We start from the raw sequence: 22,782 nt of genomic DNA on the forward strand, positions 1-22,782 counted from the left end.
GAAAGTCAAACGGATGAGTTTGCATTTCACCCAGAATCCCATAAAGAGGGAGTGAACATTTTTTAACAAAATTACATGATGAGATATAGACTTTGGGGAAATGTCTTTTCCACCTGAGTTGAGGACATTATTAAGGGGAGAAACTCGAAGCTATAAGTCCAATTAGACTATGTTAACACTCTTGTACTTATTCCCCTAATCCAATCTCCCTGTTGTACATGAAACATTCCCAGCACAGTATTTATTGGCAGGATGATCCCACTGGGTTTTACATGTGTCATTGATCCAGACCACCAAGGAACATCTAGAGATATGACCAGATCTAAATAGTGATGGATTTTAGGACCATTTAAAAGTTCACTTGAGGAAAAATATTGTCTCATCTCTGTTGCCATGGTTCTATTTTCTCCTATTATTGGACTTGAAATTCCCATCCTTTGAAGACCCTTGAAACCAATGAAATGACTGAAGGAAATGGCCTTGTTTGCCTGGGAATGAGAAGATTTGGGAGGGATAGGAGGGTTCTCTTCAAATATTTGAGGGTCCAGGATGTGGATGGGGAACTAGACTTGGTCTTCTTGTCCCTAAAATGGGGGACAAGACAAAAAAGATGGGCAAACATAAAGAGATCCATGTACAGAAAATTTTCCTGACTCTTAGTAGCAGCCAAAAGTGCAATGGGATGTCTCAGGAGCTGGTTAATCAATCAAAAAGCATTTTAAACCTTTAACCTTCCATCTTAGAATCAATACTGTGTATTGGTTCCAAGACAGAAGAGTGGTAAGAGAAATGAGGGTTAAGTGATTTGTCCAGGTTCACACACCTAGACAGTATCTGAGGCCAGATATGAACCCAAGACCTCCTGTCTCTAAGCCTGGCTCAATCCACTGAGCTACCTAGCTGGCCCCTTGATAAGCATTTATTAAATACCTTCTACACACCAGACACTGTGATAAGCAGTAGTGTAATAAAGGTCAAAGGAAGTCTCTGCTCTCCAGAGGCTCCCTGTTTGATGGGGAGTCAGTTATACCAACAGCTAATGAATTATACCAGGAGGGGTCAGGCAGCTCATATTTATGTGCCTCCTTTTTAAGAAACACATAGAAGGGACTCTTATTTAGGAAAAGGGTTGGACTAGATCAACTCAATGATTCCTCCCAGTTATGAAAATCCAGGGGAAGACTGAATCCTTTGAGTGATTAAGAATGGGATAAACAAAAATAAACAATAGAGAAGGAGTCTCTAAAAGCCATCTTTCAGACAAATGGATTAATGGGAGCAGCCATCTCACCTTCTCTCATCAGTGCCATAGGATGAATTAGTTTATCAAAGCAGTCAGTTGATGCTTCCATCTCAGATGGGACCTATTGGTTTCATTTGAAGGAATCACAACATCGACATGTTTTTGAGTGCTTGTGGGCCTGGCCAAGGAGGGTGGAATTGGATAATGGGGAGAGTCACTATTTTCCTGCCAATAAAGAGAAGACTGTCACCATCAAAGCATTGCCAGGGGTGAGCCCTGACTGATAGCAGGAATTATGGATTCAAGGTTGCCATCTTGATTATCAGGTCAAGAGATTCACTCCCATGATAGTAATACTATCACACTCTTCATTAACTAGCTTCATACAAATGTTCTACTGAATTTATCCTTTCATCTGTCCCAGCAGCAAGGAATTCTAAATTTAGTGTCAGAAGACATATTGGAGTCAGAGGGGCATAGATTTAGAACTGGAAGGGACCTCCAGGTCAACTTCCATCTTGTTTTGTTGTTAAAGAAATTGAGTCACAAAGATATTCAATGACTTACCCAAGGTCACTCAGGTTCAATGTGATAAAGGTAGACTTTGAACCAAGGTCCTCTGATTTCTAATTCATTATTCTTTTCATACTACCACTGCCTCTTACTAAGGGATGATAAACTGTAAATCTAGGAGAGGTGAAGACAGTATGAATGGTAAAAGACACGTTAGATTTGTTTTCAGAGTACTTGGTTTTAAATCCTGTCACTTTTATTCCCTGTGAAACCTTAGAGAGGCCACTTTACCTTTACTGTCAGTCCTCAGTTTCCATGTCTATTAATTGAGGGGGTTGGGTCTGAAAACCAAGTGTTAAGACCTTTTTCTTTCTAAATCTCTAATCTATATTCCGGATCACCCTCAGAAAAATAAGAAAAAGTACCAAGCTTTACCCCTCTTCCAGAAGCCAAAGAACTTAGAAGCCAGAGCTACACCGGAATTTAGCTATGTGTCTCTCAGGTCTGAATGATCTTGGTTGTAGAGAAGAAATATAGATGAGAACCCAAAAGAGAATGGGTGGGTTTGAGATCCCAAAGTGTTTTTCTCTCCCTCTAACACAGTACTCAGCAATTGCTGGGATCAGAGTATTTTTTTTTTTCTCCGTAACTGTACCAAGTTGTCCTGTCAAGGGCCTGCTGTATAGGATTTAATTGATGGCCAATTAAAAGAGCACTGAGGGGCTTAATCCAGTGCAAACAGATGGGAGCCATTAGAGCTGTCAATGGAAGGAGCTTTCTCCTGAAATATACAAGCAAGGTACCATGTTGCATAAGCCAACCCTTCTGCTCCACCATTCCGTAGGGATGAAGGAAGGACATGATTGTAACTAATCATACTTTTCTAGAGTAAAGAAGTCCTTCCTGAGAAAAGAGAAGCACAGAAATGATATTCAGCCTGAGCTCCTCAGAGGAGATGATCTCTTTCTTGTGACTTAATTATGACTTTGATAAGTATCTGCAGTGATTTTGAAATTAGTAAAAATAAAAGTTGTCCACATAGCACTCCAAATCAGTCCAGTCAGATGGGCTTGTCTCTCTCAAAGAATGAATACATTTTACCCACATAACAAGCCAATAGGTAACTTTAAAATGTCCAATATTTAAGTCAATAACTAGAAATATGTTTAGCAAGGGACACTACTATTTTGGTAATCCACTACAGAGGGATTTTTCTCTCTATCTCCAAGACAGAGAGTCATTCATTGATCCATGTTTTTATCCGGTATAAAATCCTTGATTTTTCAACACATTAAACACCATTCTTCTCAACACTTCAATCACATCCTGCAACAATTTAAGAACTTTTTTTTTGAAAAGAATAAAGTCATTCCATTTGTTTGAATGCCTTTTACAATTCTAGGCTTAGTGTAACCAGTTCTGAAAAATGAGGAAGTAGAACAAGATGATTTCTTTTTTGGCATTATTTTTTTATTTGGTCAATTTCAAACATTATTCCTTGGTAACAAAAATCATTTTCTATTCCTCCCTCTCCTCATCCCTCCCCTCCCATAGCTGACACACAATTCCACTGGGTATTGCATGTGCCCTTGATCAGAACCTATTTCCATGTTGTTGGTATTTGCACTAGGATGATCATTTAGAGTCTACATCCCCAACCATATCCCTTCCACCCATGTCTTTAAGCAGTTGTTCTTCTTTGGTGTTATTTCTCCCACAGTTTTTCCTCTGAATGTGGATAGTGGTTTTTTCTCCTATATCACTCTGGGTTGTTCAGGATCAATGCATTGCCACTAGTGGAGAAGTCCATTACATTCAATTGCACCACAATGTGTCAGTCTCTGTGTACAATGTTCTCCTGGTTCTGCTCCTCTCACTCTGCATCACTTCCTGGAGGTTGTTCCAGTCCCCATGGAACTCCTCCACTTTATTATTCCTTTTAGCACAACAGTATTCCATCACCAACATATACCACAATTTGTTCAGCCATTCCCCAATTGAAGGGCATCCCCTCATTTTCCAATTCTTTGCCACCACAAAGAGCACAGCTATGAATATCCTTGTACAAGTCTTTTTCCTTATGATCTCTTTGGGGTACAAACCCAGCAGTGCTATGGCTGGATCAAAGGGCAGACAGTCTTTTAGTGCCCTTTGGACATAGTTCCATATTGCCTTCCAGAATGGTAGGATCAGTTCACAACTCCACCAGCAATGAATTAATGTCCCAGCAAGATGATTTCTAAGCTCCCTTGCAGTTCTAAATCTATGACTTGCTGAAACAAAAACAATCAAACAAATAACTAAATACATTTTTTAAAAAACCCTATACTTAAATTCTCCCAGAGAGTAAAATGACTTTTCCTCATTTTTAATTCTTTTTCCCATACTTTCCACTAACATTTGACAAATGCAAAGAATAAACTTTTGGTGCATTTGTTCTCTTTTCTTTTAATAGCCATCCCTCTTCCATTCAATCCAAGACTAATTTAGATTGTTATTTCTTATTTCTGGACTCTCAGTAAGTAATCCTCACCAAGGTGTCAGCCCAGTAAGGGATTGAGATGTTACCCTATCCAGAGACATTTCTGTTTTAATCAAGAATTCCCAACATTATAGGTAGAAGGGACCTGAGAGAATTTATAGTCTACTAAGCCTTCCCCTTTAATAGATACAGAAGCTGAGGCTCAGAGAGAAATAATGTGCTCTAAGTCCCATTCTTTACTTTTAAATCAGTTTTTATGCATCCAGATTCAACTTTTTGTCTACAGCAAACTATTGTGTCACACCATGCATTTTAAGACCTAAAGGAACATTTTTCCTGTTATGGCATTTCAGCCATGCTTAGGTAGCAGATGAGCCATATTTGACAGTTCTGAATAGCCCTTATATCATGCCTAATAGCCACCTACCTACCCCATGAACTCAAAAGACTGCCTTTGTCCATGCTGACCATCTGTTGATATTTTAGGTGGGGTCATGGCATGGGGCTAGAGATAATGCTAAGACTGACCCAAATGTCTTCATGAAATCACAGTAGGAATGGCAGTAACGTGTTTGGCTTCTCACTGGAAGCTTGGATTTCTAGCCTGTGTTTTATTTCTTTCTCAAAGACCTTGAATCCCAAGGCCATATTTTCCATTTTTAGAAGCTGACAACAAACTCTCTTCTGCCTAGTTTCCTTTTTCCAAATCCCCTTTGTTCTCTCTCTCATGTCTTCCTCTGTATAATTTTCCATTTTTATTTCTGTGCAGTAATGGAAAAAACAGTGGATTTGGAATCAGATAACCTGGGTTCAAGTTCTAGCTCTGATGCTTACTTACTATCGGACCTTGGACTTGACTCTCAAATAATGTGTATTCATGTCTATGCAGGTAGTAGTAGCAATAATATGGATATAACCATAACCTCCAGAGAGTTCTCAACAGCAGACCTCAACAATATTATGAGGGCCTTCCTTGATTTCTTTGGCCATCTCAAAAACAAAAAAAGGACCAAAACATGTTTTATCCATCCCTCTCTCCTTTCTCACCATAGGACCAATCCAAGTTTCCCTCCCCCAATTATCCCATATTTATTTTTTAATGATTTTTTTCAATAAACAAAAATTTACTTTCCCTACCCACCCAACTCTCCATAAAAACATACACATGTATAGTCCTTTGGTGAAATCACTGACTATACTCCCCTGTAATTTCTTTGAATAAAACTTGCCCACCCCTGCCTTGTTGCTTTCCATTGCCTTTTGGGGAATCTGCCTTTTCAGTTTTTCAGATATTGTTGTACTTCATGAAAGCATCTCTGGGCATGAATTTCCCTTGTCTTCTCTATAAGGATCTAAACTAACTGATCTCTAAAGTTTTGTCCAGCTCAATCCTGCAAAGGCTCTTTGGGGGTTTCCAGATGCCTTGTAGCAAGTGACCTATCAATCAGGAGCAGTTGACATCACCTAATTGGGATTAATGTGACATTTGTCAGCTTTAGGCACTCGTCCAGCCTAAGTAGCTTTCCTTTTATCTCATTTTGCAGAATGAAATATGGAAAGATTTTAAGGGCATTGGCTGACTGATTACTGAAAATTGAATTTTCCCCTGTACTTTGATACTAGCTGTTTTAGAGTAATTTAAACAAAATTTCTATAGATTGGTGGATTGTTCAAAAAGGGGTTAATCTCGAGATTTAAAAATCCAAAACATAAGAATCCAAGAAAACAATGTGCTAAATGACCATCACAAGGATGAAAGCCCCAGTGACCAAGGATCTGAGATAGGTGCCTTTACTTTTCATCAACCAAAAAGAAAAGTGTTTCATAAAGGGGAAGGTAGGGATGACTATAAAGGCTATCCAGAGGTATTTCATTTGTGGTTCAAGTTCAAGGCTGTCCTAGGGAAAAGAAGAGTAGAAACTACATACTTGAGATAATTTGATGGGAAGCTTAAACTCTCTCTCTCTCATTGTTCCTCCCTTATACCTATTATGTACCTCAAGCATTCGTGCTTTGGTGGTTCAGAGAAGCATAAACCAAATAATCAATTCTCAAGGAACTCATCATCTTATATATGAGCTCCTTGATGGTGAGAATTATTTCACCTTTGAACATTCATATCTGCAACACCTAGTACATGTCCCGGAACAGAGAAGATGCTTGATATATGTGTATTGTTTTTAATTTTCTTTTTGATTAGTTCTTAAAAGATTAACACTCATAAACCTTCTACTACACAAAGGGGAACATTGTCAATGAAACCAGGAAGTTCTATTTCATATTTTTAATAACATATATTAAATTTAACTGCATAGTAACAAAAATATACCTTATTTACTGGCTTTTCCATCTGATTTTCACCCTCCTGTTTTTGTTTAGTTGATACTCTTTGTTTCTCTTAAGAAATGGGTGCCAATTGAGTGATCGCTCTTGTCCTTTCAATAAAAAGTAAGCCCCACTGAGGACAGGAATCAATTGTAGTTTAGCTTTTCTTAACACCTAGCAAAATGACCTATGTATAATAGATGCATGTAAGATGGAAAAATGCTTATTATACTGTATAATCAAGTTAGTAGGTAATGCAGCCACAATTTCTAACTCTGAGAAAGAGAATATCTATTTCAGCAATACTGGATTAAAATTGTCAAGTAAGAAGATCTTGAGCCTAATCTTAGGATTTCAAAACTTTATCTTGAAGAGACTTCAGCAGCCATGAAATTCAACCCCTTAAACTTATGGATGGGGAAACTGAAATTCAGGGATGTTGAATATTTTTCCCCAAAGAGACACATATACTAAGTGGCAGAAATGGGATTTGAATCTGTCTATTCTGTCAATACTTGTGGTAGAAACGATATCCTAATTCCTACAACCTTTGAGCCTTGAATGTTTTTTTTTTCCTTAAAAAGTATTGAGAATGCCTTGAAGACCTGGTTGGCTCAGGAGTCTAAATGCTCAGATTTTTATGTCATTTCCTGGTTACCTGAGTACAAAGCAATCAGCAGAGCTCCAGGTATGCTCTTTAGGCTGGTGGATCACAATGGACTACTCTAGCAAGGGAGCCTCTCTCAGATGAATCAGTTTCAGGGATCTTCATTGCCTCCTTCTGAACATCCCAAGGAAATCTCTTTTTGTTAGCCAATGAATGACCTACAATTATCTCCCTTTTTTCCAACATGGAACCTAAACTGTCAAAATCTGACCTAAATCAGGCTCAGTCCAGAACATTTGGCAAAGACTTGAGGATGGCCATAATACATACATTTTAAGGGAAAATGATCGTGACTGGCATGACAACAGGAATTAGAATAATGGCCCTACCACACTGCCCTTTCCGAGATACAAGACGTATAAATGATATACCAATTCAGTACCTTCCTTTAGCCAACTTCTCATTCAACATTTATTAAATACTGTGTCTGAGGAATTGTATTAGGCACCAGGGATACACAGATGAGCAATGGCACAGTACCTGCACTCAGGGAGCTTATATTCCTCTGCAGTGAAGGAAATAATGTGTGCTCAGATATATCAGCTACCAGATAGTGTTTAATGAGTAAGAAGACAAGATCCAAACAAGACACTGTAGGGAATCGGAGCAAATAAACACTCTGAACTGGGAGATTTCTCCAACAACAGCACTATCTCCCAGGAAGATGATCAATCCCCCATCCCTGATGGTTTCCAAGTAGAGGTTAGAAGACCACTTGTCAAGCATGTTGGCATGGGGATACTCTTCTGAATATGACTTGGACTCAATGACTGCTGAGGTCCCTTCCAATCTCAGCACTCGAAGATGCTTTGGTTCTCTTACTTCTCCAAGGAGGGGAAGAACCAGGCTTCTGTGTGATTTTTTCTCCCAGTCAGTAGATGAATGAGTCCCAGTTGGTCATGGTCATTGAGGATAGAGTCTCCCTCCCACTTGCAATAAGTAGAACAGCTAGAGTAAGAGGCAGCAGGTCTATTACTCATGGAAAGGCATCAACCTGCCTTGAGCATGGTCGATTTATTTCTGAAATGCCAATCTTACTGCTCGCTGTAAGTAGAGTTTCTATTCCTTTGTTAAGAGGGAAAGGTGGTGCAAAGACTGGTTTCCAGCAGGAGTTCAACACTGCTTGAAGATCTGCAGAGGATCTCTCAGGCTCCAGGGTTTGAGGCTGCTTTGTAGATTGTTCTCAAGCTTCCTGGTCGAGTTAACTGGCTTTGCTTACTTTGGCAGACACACTTCCCTGGTGAGTCAATCATTACAGCCCCAGCTGAGGCTTAAAGATCTAAAACTTTCCACTTTCCAATTAACATTCCTTATGATTCCTTCCTGTTCTGAACTAGATATACCATAGCCCCCAGAACAGAGGAACCTGGGTATTTGTTAACTGAGTGAGACCTCAGCAGAAAACAAGATTTCTCTTAAATGTAGAAAGCCTCAAGATCCAGCAATTTGAATGAAATGTAGGAGAAATATCATCGTTGAAAAGTCTTTAAGGCTTTATTTTACACTCACATAGAACTCAGAGGCAAATGAGGAGTGTGCTGTTCCTGAGGATGGAGACCACTCATGGTGCTACTTTGGGTGACAATTCCAGATCATCAAAGCAGTGAAGAGGAAGCCAACTTGATCTTAGCAGAATAGCTCCTTTTCAGCACAAACCCAAGGCAGAAGGAAAGAAATGGATTGTGTAACTAGAATTAGAAACCTACCAATTGTTCTAAGAGGTATAGAAATGTAGGGCTCAGATGCTGACAAGCAAGAATCAGAAAGGTATTTCATGACCTAAAGACTTGGTTCTGGGTAGGGGGGAAGAAGGGTGTGAGTGGCCTGTTGTAAATAGCCTCAGAAAATGGGAATGGGGCAAAGAGGAACAGCCACATCTGGCTATCATATCATATGAGAGAGAGAGAGAGAGAGAGAGAGAGAGAGAGAGAGAGAGAGAGAGAGAGAGAGAGAGAGAGAGAGAGAGAGAGAGAGAGAAGATAGACAGAGACAGAAATGAAGACAGAGAAACATAAATGGAGAAAAGCAGATAGAGAAAGAGAGAGGCAGATGAAGAAAGACAGAGAGGGGCAAGGAAGAAGGGGTAGGAGGAAAATAAGAAGAAAGAAGAGACAGACAGACAGTAAACTTCCTTCTCTGATAAGTAAGGACAAAAGCTAGACCTGTGATTTCATTGGCAAAGATCAGCTTCCTCTCCTGGTCCAAATTGACATCTGCTCTGCAGTTATCATTTTAGAACTTCTTAGGGGCCTGAGGTTTAAATAACTTTCAGAAGGTCATCAAGCAAACTTGCATCAGAGGTGAGACTTGATCTCTGGGCTCCCTGAATTTGCAGACAACTCTCTGCCACACTGTCTGAGAGGATGCGTATGTGTGCACATACACTTACACACACACACACACACACACACACACACACACACGGTTTAATGTATCTTCATCTTCTCAGGGGTCTTAGAAGTCCCTGAACTGAGGTCACTGGAATGGAAGATTGGCTATTTCCAAGGCTCTTGGGCTCAGGGTCGTGGCGTGTCTCCACTGGGGAGATGATAATTCAGGTTATCTTGCCTCGACCTGCCTGGCACTTGCTTCCTCTTGTCTCTCTCCCTTATGGCTTCAGCCAGGTGAGCTTGCCTACTCTATAGTGTTGGGGACCTTTGTAGAGAATGGAGAAAGAATGCAGCAGATCATTGATTTTGTGCAGGAACACATGAGTTTGCATCCTACCTCTGATATTTACTAACTGTGTAGCCCTTGACATATCACTTAACTCCTCCATGTCTCAGTTTCCTCATTTGTAAAATAGGAGTGATAATAACATCTTCCTTATAGGGTTGCTATGAGAATGAAATGAGATCTAGTAGTATACAGATGATACTAGTAAGATGATGATGATGATGATGATGACTCATTTAAAGAGCAATGCTAAAAAAAGTTGGGCTTTAGAATCAAGCAGAATGGAAGAAAGGGGCCATTTTTATAGGAGCTTCAGCATGAAATCTCATCAGATTTTACTTATTTGTGTAAGGGTTCTGAAGGTCTACATGCCACTTATATAACGCTTTGGAGTATTAAAACTTGTGCAAATTAATGAATAAAGAAGCATTTATTAATGGAATTAGTACTGATTTAGACCTCAAAAATTTAAAGGCAAAAGTTAACCCGTCTTTGCCCTCAAGTTCACATTCTATTGGAAGAGAGAAGAGATCCACAAACACCAAGGAGTAAATCGCTTTCCTCATGTACAATATAGTTGTTTTAGTCATAATAACCAATGCTGATATAGCATTAAAAGTCGGCAAAGTGTTTTTACCTTCCTTATCACATTTGATTTTTATAAAACTAAGCCAACGACTGCAGATCTTATTATCTTCATTTTACAGATGAACAAACTAAGACCTAGAGTGCTTAAGTCATTTGTTGGGAATGACACAGCCAATAAGTATCAGAAATAGGATTTAGACCTGGGTCTTCCAGATAAGGTGAACATGTATCGGCTATATTACCCACGACTCCATCCTCTATGCCCTATTACCTAATAAGTAAGTTTTTTTTTCCTGAGTCAGAGAATACAACATAAAATTAAGCTCAAATACTCAGATGCATCTATGGTCTCAACTATTCCAGAGTACTCTCCAATTATCGAGACCCTAATCATCCATGCCTGCCCATCAAATATGATTTACCATTTATGTACTACTAAATGTTTTCCATAAGGAAATCACCCAACATGCCAGAGGTCTTTCTTGATTTCTCCAGATACAGAGAAATAATACTTCCCATGAAGTATATGACTGCTCCCCTTTTGTCCCTCATGCTCACTACATGACCAGCCTTTTCCATCCCATTCTCAGATGACATTCTTTATCCCAGTTCCTTCTTAGAATTCCTCATTGATTATTGCCTTGTCATTCCCACCATGAACAACAAAATTCCACTAGAAACACGAGTTCCCACTACAGCTTGCCTTGTATTTAGTCATTCTCGGTGGATTATGTTTAGCTCCTGTCTCAAGCCAATGGCATTCCCTTCTTTCCTCGCCCCTTATCAATCATTCGTCTTAATTCTGTAGCTGAAAATTCATGGAGATATTTAACACCATGTGCAAAAAACTCAATGAATGGCAGGTAACCACAGAGATGGGGATGGAATGATACAATGATCACCCATCCATATTGGTTCTTCAATGTTTCTCACGGAAATGGCATTTTTGCAATGAGAACAAATGCTAGAAAATCTCTGCCACAACCTGCAATACTCTGCCAAACTAAGGAGGGCACCATCTTTATGCTTTCATTCTGCAAACTGAATCCATGAGTATAGTGTTGAGTAAGCCTCCTGCAAATTACTGATACAAATACAATGGTTATCATGGCACTTTGGCATTGGGGAATGCCATCTAATTTGTCCAGAATGTTTCTCAATTTATATCTACCAGCCTTAACAGTAGCATCCTTTTATTGGTGCATGTGTCCTCAGTAACACACTTTGCCATACTTATTTTAATTATTTAAAAAGACAGAGGGCCTTCTCCCTAAATATGACGCTATTGTGATCACAGTTGGACATAGATGAAAAAAAGATCTTTCTTGGCAAAGCAAAGGTTTTTTGGGCCATGGAAATGAATAATCAAAAGAGCCCCATATGATACTCTATCTGGTGACTATTTTTAAGCCTCCTCAGCCTTGAGAGCGTGAGCAGAGGGAGCTGAAGCCCATTTTCAGTGTGCGGCTAAGAACAGGTCAGCCAAGTGTGATGGAGCTGCTACGACGATCCTGGCATGGAGAATTTGATTTAAGGACTGTCTGCAGGCATTCATCTCACTTAGTGAAAATTAACCTCCTCTCCAGCCCTCCTCTGATGGCCTGTCATGGCACAGAGGTGACCCTGAGTTCTCGGAACCTGGGCCAGCAAAGCTCAAACTCTGGCCCTTCTGACCAAACTGAAAAAGACTATAAGCAGAGGCCAAAGAAGCGTTGTGGGTGCGAAAGCTAAGCATCCACCCTGCTCAAATTGGAGAGCTGGATGGCCTCAAAGTGATCAGTGTTGGTGCCAGCTCTGCTTCTTTTTATTTTATCTTATTTTATTTTTTGGAGATAATCTCCTAATCTCACCCAGAAAGAGGGGCAGTTGCCAGGCACAAGCTCAATTCCTCTTTAAGCTGGCATGGCAACTTTGACTTGTTCTGTTTCTAATGTGGCCCGGTCACCTTTCTGTAGGCAGTGCGACCTCCCCATTCCCAGGATGCCACATATTGGTACCAGACGATGTGGCACCTGATTGGTTTAGTCCTTTGCAGCTCAGAACTCTGGAGTTCAAGCAAACCACCAGTCTGGGCCTTTATGATAAAAGAATTAAAGGTGTGTGCCGCCATGTTCAGTCACAGCCGACTTTTGACATGTCCATACATCTGCAACAGTGAAAGGGAGAGAGTCCCATAATGCCACGCGCCCCCAACCCCGACCCCCAAAATGAAACATCAGTCTTTGAAGTCTGAACTTTTGACTGTTGAAGTAAGGAAAATTCAGATCCCTAAGTCTCATCCTGGCTCTTTAACCCAAGCGCAAGCTCTACTTATCGCTCATTCAGTTCTATAAGAAAAACAAAAATATACTGCGAGATGTCTTCTCATCTATTGACTTTAATTGAAAATGAAAGTTACACTTAATTTTGAGATCCCTTCTGTCCCCATAATTGCAACTGGGACTCATGCATGTAATCCCCATTAGTTTTCAAAATAATTACCCTCATTAATGTCCTACATATCATTCTGTGATAAATCCTTTCATGTTTTAATCTACTTCACTCAATTATGCCCATTTAACTTTCCATTAGTTTCCAAATTTAGAAGCAGAGTCTCATTGGCTGGGCCATTCAAATCAACAATCCAATGCAACTCAACTGGCATTTATTCAGTCCCTACTGTGTGCTAGACATTGTACTTACTACCTGGTTCAACACAGCACAGTGCTTGACACATAGCAGACAGCAAATAAATGTTCATTGATTTGACCATCCAACATCTGCTTTCTCTAGAATTTATATAGATACACACACCCACATGCTCCCCTGTGTCTGTTTAATGTGTATGCATTGTATATATGTGCAGGATTTGGGCATGTATTCTGCACGTCTCCATTATGTTTATGTGTTAAACCATCTTAAATGTTAGCAGGTAATATTTTAAACTACCTGTTTACTCTTTAAGGCTAATTTATCTTGTAAATATTCTGTTGTTTTTACCTTTTTTTTTTAACCCTTACCTGCCATCTTAGAATCAATACTGTGTATTGGTTCCAAGGCAGAAGATATATAAGGGCTAGACAATGGAGGTTAAGTGACTTACCCAGGGTCACACAGCTCAGAAGTATCTAAGGCTAGATCTGAACCTGTCTCTAGCCTGGCTTTCAATCCACTGAGCCACCGAGCTGCCCCCTGAATATGCCTTATTTTATAGTTGCCTCTGTGATATATTCCTTTTTCTCTTTTCTCCCCTGTTTTGTACAGAAAGGGAACATAGAGAAATGAACTTTTCTTTTAAACATAAGCCCATGTAGATTCAAGGCTTCAATGTATCCCTAAGCTCAGAGATGTGGGCATCGCCTTCAGTGACCCAGATTGCAACCCTTTTGCACTTTTTAATCCTTCACCAATAGCCCAAACTCTTTTTACAGCCTGTGCAGTCTTCTTTCTACACCAAATGGCAGATGTCCTCTGGGCTTATCTTGCTGTTTCTGGACAATGGTTCATTGTAACAAGGCATTTAACCCCGTGTCCCTCCCGGATCCACAGAGGGTTTTAGCTCCCTGATTATAAAGAGAGTCCACTGGGGCACTTGTTAAAGGGCAGAGAGCGAGTCAGATATATGGCTGATATTAGCCTTGGAGTCTCTGGCTTCCAAGCATCATTTCTGACAGACAAATGCAGCAGCACCTGCATGACAAAATCCTTTCCTTATAGTAAAAGGAAAATACAATAGGAGAGGACTAGCAGCCCCTGATGCCCTGAACCCTCCTATTCCCAAGTCAGGCTACTGTTCTATGGCTTTGTCAGGCTTAACGAACCACAGTGTTTATGGGAAATCAGGATCAACCTTCAATTTCCTTTTGATCTCTGTAAATTTCAATGGTCATCTTAGTAGTCAGGATCACAGAAGTCTAATGAGTGGCTCTACTCAAAATTCTTGACAAATTAGAAGGCACTTGTTGCCTAAGATGTTGGGATCTCTTTGGTCAGGAGGGTAATAGGTAGGGATAGATTATAAGAAATTGGCAGGATTACCCACCCATGGATGATCCTTTTTGAGCTTTTGACCTCCAAATACTAAGGAACAAGAAGGATGCTAATGTTCCACCCTCACCAATCTAGGGAAGCATGACCCATGGCTCTCTGTTACCTTTAGAAAAAAAGGCAAAACTTGAGTCCTTCAAAACCTAACTCTAATCTAGCTTCCCAGACTTATTACTTTTCATTCTCTTTCCCTCTTGATATGATTCAACCAGACTTCTGTACTTGGGAATCCAAGGAGACACACTCCATTCATCACTGTTCTAACATTTCCAACCAAAGTATACTTCCCTAGCCATCCTCCTCCTCTTTATATTGTCCCCTTCTGTTTGAGTGTAAGTCCTCCAGGGCAGGGACTATCTTCATTTTTTAAAATGTTTTAACCCCAGAATTTAGTGGGTTGCTTGGCACATAGGAACTTTTAAATAAATACTGTTTTTTTTTTTCATTTTCTTATCCATTCCCCATGTGCAGCATTCCATCTCCAATTTCAGTATCATGCCTAAAATGCATTCCCTCCTCACTGCTCTCTTGTAGAAATCTGCCTTCCTTATTATTTGAGACCCCATCCCTTCCAGTTGTTTGTGTCTTCTCCCTCGTATGTGATTCTTATTTCTGTATGTGTGGTACAGCTTCCCTTTTCCAATAGAACATAACCTCCTTGAAGGCATGGAGTGTACTGTTCTATCTTTTGTAGCCTGAGTTCCAAGAAGAGTCCCTGGTAAATACAAGGTACTCATTGAGTGTTTGTTGAATGCACACAGAGTCAAGGACCAATTCCAATTCCTACAATAACCATAAGGAATCCCTGCCTATATCAAGAGCTATAGGATCTCCTAATGGGCTCCCCAGTTCCCTTTAAGAGCCAGAGAAATAGCATATGACCCCATTTGATAGTAAATTAAAGCAAGTGACCCTCACAGTCTCAGACCACCAGTGATAAGCTGGAAATCATGCAGGGAAGGACAGCCAAGAGGGTGCTATCTGGAAGGGTTAGCATGATGGAGAAGAAAAGACAAAGGGGTAAATATTGGAAAAACTATTACACAGACTCCTCTCTTTGTTTCCAGAGATCAGAACAAATGACAATGGGTTAAAATTGCAGTGCTGCAGATTTAGGACCAATTCCAAAATCTTCCTAACAAATGTATCTGTGAGAAGTGGGATAAGCCACTTCAGAACACAGCAGCAGATCCCCTGGGAACCAGAGGGCTTCAAGGGTTAGATATGTCCTTGGTTCTTACATCGGAGTGGGAATTTGTGCCTGGATTTCTATTGGAGTAGATAACTACTGAGGTCTTCCAATTGTAATTCAGTGAACTCCTCGACAATAAATCAGTTAGTCAATCAGCAAGCATTTACGCCATACCTGATTTGTCTGCACCAAACATGATGCTAGTTTCTGCGGATACAATGATAAAAATGAGGCAATCCTTGCTTTCTAGGAACTTGGTTTCCCTCGGGATGAATATATATATATATATGTACATAAAGATAAATACAAGACAATAGGAAGGGTATAGGAGACTAGGCACTGAGGGGGGCATCATGAAAAGGTTCAAGAAGGAGGTGGCATTTGATTTGAGCTCTTGAAGAGATGTGGAATTCTAAGAAACAGACAAGCTGAGCTCAGGTAGAGGTAGGATGGATGTACTCAAGATCTGGGGAGGGGAGGTGAAAAGTGAAATGAACTGACTTGTTCTGACTTCAATGATGGGGCTACTCAGCTCCCACAAACCCATTTTCACCAGTGTTTCTCTGTAATTGAAGCCTCATCTCACCACCAGCAAACCAAATTACACATCTTTTAGACGTACCACTGAGTAATCAGCTCCCTTCAGAAAAGAGTTTGGGCTTAATCATGCAAACATCTTAATAACTCGAATTGCTGCCTGCTGAGTCCAGCGATCAGAACGTTCCTCAACAGAGAGATTTCCTGGAACGACAGAATGGCCCCTTTTAACTTGGATTTCTTAATGGAAATTCCCATTGCTTTTACCAACCTGGACGCAGATGGCTTTTAAACCCAACCATTTTCTCTTGGTTTTTGTTGCTATTTACAAATGATGCTTTCCTGGGCGTGATGTAAAGACACTAAGATTTAGAGAGATTGCATTACTTTATGCTTTTTTGACAATTCTTGAGGCAAAAAACCCATCGAACTCCTGGCTCATTGAGCAGCCCCAACATTACAGAATAGATACAAGCTTGTAAGAGCTTTTAACTAAACCTTAGTTTCCTCAATTTTAAAAGAGGGCCAATAAAACTTATATCGTGTAACTTAGAGGGGTTTTTCTTGAGACCAAAATGAGAGAATATATTCCATGTGCTCTGCAAATCTTCAAGTGCCATGTAAATCTCAAATAATCATGATTTTACTTCAATTATTTCTAATCATAACTCTATGCTGTCTGCACTTGATAATAAATATCTCTAAGTAGCAGCCCTGCTGGATATAAAATTTAAAGTTATTATATCAATAGAAATGAATTTTTCTGTTTCAGTCCTTCCTATGATTGATAAGCCACAATGTAGTAAATTAGACCCATGTGTCAGTTATAATTATCGCTGAATTTTGCAAGGCGTGTTCAATATGCTCTCTCAGATTTTTTATAAGGCTTACCCTTTATTAATGAAGAAATATCACAGCATGTAAATAAATATATTAAAAGTCATCCTAGGGCTCAGATTAATACTTTGCAAGGAAATGTCTATTTAGAAGGTCGAAGAGATGGCAGGTTTCCCTAGGAGTGTCTGCAAGAAGGAAAAAAAAAAAAGATACAACTAATTAGTTCAGCCTTGCACCAGGAGTGATAAATTTGGTTAAGACCTTCAATTACATTTATCAAAATGTTCTAAATTATTCATTTAGCAGTGTTGGAATGTGCAAACTTGATTGCCCCTTGGATCTTAGTATTATTTAGTGAAATTCTGCTCATTCCTCAATTTCAGGAATAGGAAACGTTTAGCTTACAGGAGTCAAGGAGTTAGAAATAGAAGGAGAGAACAAACTAGGAACTTATTCTAAGATTCTTTGTTCCTCTTTTTATGATTGTTCCCTGATTAAGGGTTATTGATTTTTAAATGGATATGGTTCAGAAGAGAAAGCCACAAAAAAAAAAAGAAAAGAAAAACATCCATTAATTCACCACATCATAGATTAAGAATGAGAAAGGACCTCAGAGATTCATTTTGTACCATTGCCTTATTACAGAAAAGGAAACTGAGGCCCAGGACACAAAGTCACACAAGTAGGAAATGGCAGAGCTAGTATTTGAACTTATTACCTCCTACTCCTATTCAAAGTCCATTTCCATTAAAGCATTCTGGATTATTCTCTATGCAATCATTTCCCCAAAAGAAATGTGGAATTTTGCAAATGGAAAGAATCTTGGAGGTTATCAAGTCCATCCTTCCATTACTTGATCATTCCTCCAGGGTTGTTGTGAGAATGAAGTGAAATAATACAGTAAAACTCTTTGCAAACCTTTAAGTAGCAGGAGTAGGAATAGGAGTAGGAGTAGAAGTAGTTAGGAGGAGAAGGAGTACTTAGTAGTAGCAGCAAGAGTAGTAGTAGTAAGTAACAGTAGTAGTAATAGTAATAGTAATAGTAGTAGAAGGAGTAGTAGTTAAGAGTAGTAGTAGTTGGAGTAGTTAGGGGTAGTAGTTAGGGATAGTTAGTAGTAGTAGTTGTTAGGAGAAGGAGGAGTTAGTAGTAGTAGTAGTAGTAGTAGTAGTAGTAGTAGTAGTAGTAGTAGTAGTAGTAGTTGGCTGTAGTAGTAAAGTTACATTAAAATAAACATGTAACTCATGGCTAAGAATCAGATTAGAATAATAATTATGTACATAATGCTTTCTGGTTCACAAAATATTTTACATATTTAAATACTTTTTCTTAATTATTATATTAACTATGTCATTACATAATTAATATAATAATTTGATATAAAAATGTTATTCCTTTCTTCTTAAAATAAGGAAAGTGAATGCTTTAGACCCCTCAGGTTTTCCCCTTAGCAATATAAGCAGAGGCTAGATAAAATGGGCAAGACAACCTTATTTTACAGCAATATTTCAAATACTGTCTAACCAAGGCCAATCTTGAAGCTGGCGGCTGCTGCCACACATAGCATCCTTTGCTGGTTTCCTGTCTCTTGTCCAGTTGAGCCCCAGGGTCCAGTGTGAATCTTAATCATTTAGGTGTCTTGGATCTGCCATCTCTCTCCTCCAGAGAAAGGATGCCAAGAGTCCCGCTGCTTCTAATTTTCCCTGTTTCTAGTTCGTTGTCTATCTATGTAGCTTGCAGGTTGCTCTGCTGAAAACACAGGTCTAGCTAATCTACTCCTCTGCTCAAGAAACCTCTATGGTTCCCTTTCACCTCTAGGGTAAACATACAAACTCTTGCTTGCCTTGCCCTTCACAAGCCCTTCCTAATCTGAATGCCTCCTGCCTTTCCAGACAGGTTTCCCAGCCTTCTCTCTCCCAGACCAAGATTCAGTTCAAATGAAGGAATTGGTGCTTGTCAGATGTTACATTCTAAGCCATTTCTGCCTTTGCTGGGGCATCCCTAGAGCCTCAGATGTTCCTTTACTCCTGGTACATCCTAGTTCTCTCCAGCACTCAGCTCACCTACCATCTTCTCCCTGAGGCTTTCCCTGATTCTCCCAATTGTTTGTGTCTCCTTCCCTAAATTACCTTGTACTAGTCTTGTGATAATAACATTCGTACTGGTCATACAGTACCTCAAGATATATTATATGGATATATGTATGTATAATATAATATTACATACTATCTGTACTTATATAGTTGTTCATATAATATAATACACTGTGATATTTCTATATTATATATTACATTATATAAACACTATAGATCTATAGCAATCATTGCAACAACCTTGTAAAGTGTGTGCTATTATTATCCCCATTTGCAGATGAGAAAACTAAGGCAGAGAAGTGTTTTATGAATCACCAAAGGTCACTCAACTACTACATAGCTGAAACAGGATCAGATAGAGGTCTTCCTGGCTGCAAATCTGGTGTTCTAATCACAGCCCCTTCCGGCCATATATATTTTATATATACTTAATCGCACCCTTGCTGTGCCTCCTTCCCCTCTCCACACCACCCCTCTCTCCCACCAAACCAGCCGAATCCAAGGTCCCAAAGGGCAGGCACAGTTTTGCTTTTGTCTTTGAAGTCCTATCATCGGGCTAGCACAATGCCTAACTCATGACAGGCACTTGAAATCTCTGTTGAATAAAATTTCATGGATTGTTAAATACTGTAGAAACACTTGGAAACACATCAGTTACGTGGGTTGTGCCAATCCTGGAAGCACTTCTTTCCACAGTCAGAAGGTATTACCTGGCTTCTTGGGGAGGAGAGAAGGATGGGAGGGAAAAATAAAGGAATGAGACATTGATTTGGGGTCATAGCTAATGTGAGAATTTGTTTCTCTTGGATATGTATATTTATTATAACTTATAACATATGTATAATAAACCATATGTATCATATTATTGTTATATTACATATTATATATATAAACCTGTGCTTTAAAAAGTGATTCTATGTCCTTGTACATACATACACACATTCCCAAGAAGGATAAAAACAAAACAAAACTTATCATATCAAAAAAACTCATCCTGACTTCTAAAAGCTTAAAGTTATTTTCTCCTTGATTTCCCTCGTCTTCCAATTCCTTAAATAAGGAAAAGAATGGGATTTTGATCTTTCCCTCACATTAATTTCCTAAATTGTAAACCGGGGAGATATTTGAGAGAAGACAACCAGGATAGTCAGGTGAGGATTAGTTGAGTGACTGGAGATGCTTAGCGTAGAGAAGGGGAGACTCCCAGGGAACATGGTAGAGCTTCAGATACCTGAAAGCCAATCTCATGTTAAAGGAAGTAGATGGAATCTGCCTAGATGCAGAGGACAGAACCAAAAGCAATGGGTTACAGTTGGAGAGAGGGAAATTTTGTTCTGATGTAGGGAAAAGTTTCCTAGTGATCAAAGCTTATCCATGAATGGAGTGGGTCAATGGAAGTTGTAGGCTTCCCCTTTCAGTAGGTCTTCAAGCAAAGTCTCTGTCTCTGTCTCCATCTGTAAGTCTGTTTCTCTCTCATTCCCTCCTTCTCTCTCTGTGTGTCTCTCTTTTCCTCCTTCTTCCTCTCTCTCCCTCTTCTCTCACTCTTTCCCTCCTTCTCTCTCTTTCACTCCTCTCGTGCTCTTTCCCTCCTTCTTTCTCTTTCCCTCCTTCTTTCTCTCGCTCCTCTGTCTCTGTCTCTCTGTCTCTCTCTCTCTCTGTATCTCTCTCTCTCCCCTTCCCCCTTACCTTCTGTCATAAAATTGACATGAGCACTTGTGGCTACATGGTAGTATGGAAATTCTTATTCAAGTATGCGTCACATTAGGGGACTACAAGGGTCCCTTCCCACTCTGAACTCATTCACTTAGGCAGCATTTTCCACCATTGCCACAAAGCCCAACATTATTATCCACTCAGGTCTCTCTGTTTGCCAAGTTTATATTTCAGAACTCTGCCTCACTTGATTTTCCTATATTTTTTCAGAGAACCAATTAGGGAACACTTGGTGGCATCAGCCAATAGGTTGTCTCTTTCCACATGCCCTTTTGATTTTCTCTTCTCAGAACATAAAAAGAATTAGGATGGGGAGGGGGAGAAGATGGTATAAGGATGGCAGCATTTACTTCTCCAACTCATTGGCCATGGAATCCATTCTCCTCCTAACCTATTCCTCAAAATATTGAAGAGGGGTTTAGAATATCATAGAATATTAGAGTTTAGAAATTATTGCATCCAACTTCCCAAATTTAAAAGATAAGGAGGGGGCAGCTGGGTAGCTCAGTGGAATGAGAACCAGGCCTAGAGACGGGAGGTCCTAGGTTCAAATCCGGCCTCAGCCACTTCCTAGCTGTGTGACCCTGGGCAAGTCACTTGACCCCCATTGCCTAGCCCTTACCACTCTTCTGCCTTGGAGCCAATACACAGTATTGACTCCAAGACGGAAGGTAAGGGTTTAAAAAAAAAAAAAAAGATAAGGAGACACTTGTAAACATGGGGGAATATTCTAAATTAATTATTTAAATACAATTTTCCAAATTTAAATAAAAAAGATAAGGAGACAGGAGGAGTTCAGAGATGTACTTCAGATTGCCTACCTAAAAGTTTCCCTTAAGGGGCAGCCTCATTCCTTAAGTGAATTTAAAATGTATTTTATTTAAAACTCAATTGTTGACCACCAAGAGAAAATAAATCCTTGATTCAAAGCAGGAGGGAATCTTTTCCCTCCAGGCATAAAAATGTGAGCAGATTTTGTTTCATTCATTCATTTAACAAATTCAATTTTTGTTATGTCACATCACTTCAGTTCAATACAAGTCAGTAAACTTTTATTTGGATGAACACTAGGTGTCACTGTGGAGCCGGAAGGACTGCCTATTCGTGGTCCAGGTGCCCCAGTTGTTAGGCTAATGGGGAGATATTGAAGTGTCCGGTGCCTCTTCTGTGATTGGGAGGGGATGGAGTCAGGAAACATACAGACAGCTCAGAGCGGTGTGTGCCACTCACAGAGGGAATCCTTTCTATCCATGGTGGGATCTCAGCCCTGTGCTAGGAAGGTCAAAATCTTCTGTGAAGCTCCCAGAGCTGTCCAGCACATTCATGTCCCAAGAAAAGAGGCACCAGGAAACACATACATCAGAATCAACCAAAGATATTAATTAAAAATAATTATTTATTACATTAAAATATTATTAAATAATATTAAACACAGTCTCTCTATCCCTCTGTCTCTGTTTCTGTCTCTCTCTCTCTCTTTCTCTCTCCCTCCCTCTTACCTTCTGTCTTAAAATCAATATAAGCATCTGCTCCAAGGTAGAAGAGTGGTAAGGGCTAGGCATTTGGGGTTAAGTGACTTATCCAGGATCACACAGCTAGGAAGTGTCTGAATTCAGATTTGAACACAAGACCTCCCACCTCCAAACCTGGCATTCCATCTCCTGAGCCACATAGCTGCCTCTAGACACAGTCTCTAACGAGAAGACACCCTTAGAACCTGGTGACAGTCTGTCCAGTGGAAGAAAGGTAGGAGAAGAAGATGGAATCCATCTTTTTATCACATTCCCTACGATTTTGCTATTTCTTTGCCCTCCAGATACACCAGCAAACAGAAGAATTTTATTCAGCCATTTTATAGCTTGCCACTTGACCTATTAAGGTAAAAAACATTTT

The 22,782-nt window shown here is 39.7% G+C and overlaps 1 protein-coding gene across 9 annotated transcripts in view; it reads left to right on the forward strand.

The window, feature by feature from the left end:
• PRKG1 (protein kinase cGMP-dependent 1) overlaps positions 1 to 22,782 on the forward strand; it is a 1,271,158-nt gene that overhangs the window by 1,117,361 nt on the left and 131,015 nt on the right. The window lies entirely within an intron of this gene.

Source organism: Monodelphis domestica, chromosome 1 (assembly GCF_027887165.1).
Source record: "Monodelphis domestica isolate mMonDom1 chromosome 1, mMonDom1.pri, whole genome shotgun sequence".
NCBI lineage: Eukaryota > Metazoa > Chordata > Mammalia > Didelphimorphia > Didelphidae > Monodelphis > Monodelphis domestica.